The sequence below is a fragment of the Hibiscus syriacus genome, unplaced genomic scaffold, assembly GCF_006381635.1.
Source record: "Hibiscus syriacus cultivar Baekdansim isolate YM2019G1 unplaced genomic scaffold, ASM638163v2 tig00110528_pilon, whole genome shotgun sequence".
In the NCBI taxonomy this organism is placed as follows: domain Eukaryota; kingdom Viridiplantae; phylum Streptophyta; class Magnoliopsida; order Malvales; family Malvaceae; genus Hibiscus; species Hibiscus syriacus.
Window position 1 is genome coordinate 359,553 of NW_024062770.1, and position 2,480 is coordinate 362,032.

Sequence of the window (2,480 nt, forward strand, 5' to 3'; positions counted from 1 at the left end):
TAGGTATGTTTTTTATGATTCCATTAATCTTTTTACATTAATAGTCGTTGGTTTGTGTGTTCCTTATTGGTGTCATATGTGAACTACGTAGGAAGATTATTCTTGTACATGATATTGGTATGAGAATCAAGTGCCTAGTCTGATGAGACTCAGTAAGGTAGAAAAGATTTACCGTAGATGTCTGTTGAGAGCTTGGGCCAGGCTTATTAGTTGTCCTAATGAAAGTTTTTATGTTCTTGACGTTAATGTAATCTTGGGGTTTGTGGGTCTAAATATGTATGAATTGTTTGAAATTTTTTTGTTGTTCCTTGTTAAGTCGAGAGTCAACTCTAAGAAGACGTTTAGTCATGGGTACATCCACCCTTGAGTGTTACATGACAGAACATTTAAGTGGATTAATAAGGTTAGGTATGAGATTGTCAAGATGTTTTTTGCATTCATCAATGAGGGTTCATATGACCAACCTAATACAAATTGATTAATCCCAAATTTATCCTTAGAGGTAGAGGTATATGAAAAGTGTTGTAAATGCATATGTTAATTTCATATGTTGACCGCCATTGAGTGTAATGGGTTATTCTAGATTTATAAGAATTATTTTGAGGTATAGACTATGTGGAGTCATTGGGTGTACTTTCTTGACTCATGAGTGACTTAGATCTCACTTAAAGTACCCTTGTTAGTGGACTAGGGGTGTGAGTCCTTTGATGTCATGTAACCCCACACTACACCATGATCTATGCTTATGTATTATGGATGGGTGTTTGAGCTTTGTGACCCAAACCTCATCCTTGGTGTCTTTGTGTTAGTATATAAGCACCAGCTATATAGGATACTTAAAGTTCGTGACATCGTGTGACATTTTTATTTTTATACTTGACCCTAGGTGAGACCAATTAGTATATATATATATATATATATCGATATTTGATGTTTAATGTCATCGAATAACTCATTGTTAATAAGCAATTGTGGGGGTGAGACGTAGAGTCTTGGTTTCAATAACGTGTAAGTGCGTCTTCACGATGATTCTTTGCTCTGTGAGGGAAGCACTTTAGAAGAGTTAGATGTATCTAATTACGATGAATGTGTATTCAGTGTTCTATTGTGTTATCCTCCAAACTATAAAAATTCAGTGGGCAACATTCGAGTGAGCTACAAGGAAACATGGATCATTGTGTTGGAGTGATTGTGTAATAATTAGAGTTGCATAGCTGAAGCGTGTAGGCCAATGTATAGAAAGCTGGAAGTTGACAACCATACCTTTAGGAGATGGAATTGTTATCTTGCATGATACGTATTTGTATGATATTGCTGAGTTATTTAGTGAAGGGTTAGCAGTTGTGGAACAATGTGTGCCAAATTTTTTCTTGTAAAATGGTTCAAGCATTCGTTGTTAGGTTGTTAGAAGGTTCGATGTAGGTAACGCCTCTTGGAGGATTAGGGATTGATTTTGCGAGATAGTATGTTTTAGGTCATAATATAATGACTTGTTAGTTGAGGATTAGACCCGGTGAGGGTTGACAATGCTTTCAAGAATTCTAGGTGTTTGGAAAAGGAGTAGAATGTCATTTGATCCTAGTAAATTTCGATGAAGAAGTTTCTTTTTATGAGGGGAGAGTTGTAATACCCCAATTTTCAAAGTCAATGTGTGAAATTTGATCTGAGAGATATGTGGACCTTGTGGAGTTATAAATTAGATTCAATTGTTCAATCGTGAGCTTTATTGGATGCAAGTTAGGTCCATTGACCATAATAATAGGATTGCTATATAAAAGGCAAAAATATGACAGACGTAAAGAGTAATTACACAATTTTTGATAACAAAACTAATTTCTTAGGATTTTTATACAAGGGTGATGTGGGGTTTGGGCTAAAAGATGAAAAGCTTTTTCTTCGTCTCTTACTCTTTATTTCTTTTCATCTTATTAATATTTCTTTCTTTCTTTCTTTTTCATCCATCAAACCCCATAGATCCAAGGTGGACAATAATGATTCTTTCATGTGTTGCTTAGGCTTTAAATTCATCTCTTAGCATTCCAAAAACATTATTTATATTTACAAAATCATAATTTTCTTGTTTGCTAGAGAAAGTGGTTGGAGAACACTTTAGTTCAAGAAGAGAATAAGAAGAGAATGATAGTTAGCTAAAGCACTTCATTTCATGACTCTAGCTTGAAGGTGGTTTATTTCTATTCATTTTTTTGGTGTTATAGATTTCCTAAATATGATGTTTTGTTGGGGATTTGAATGTTAATCAATTTTTTTGGAGTTTTTACTTAATTTTGCCCTATATGACATTTGTATTGTAAACCTTGTGTTTTATGGTGCTAGATGACCCTAAATAACTTCCCTAGGCTTCATGATGTGATTTAGGATAAAACTAAGGTGTTTGGGAGGATTTCTGAGTATTTCCTAAGGTTAAATGATATATTTTGGGTTTGAGTATCGATACTAGATGAGAAATATCAATGATGGAT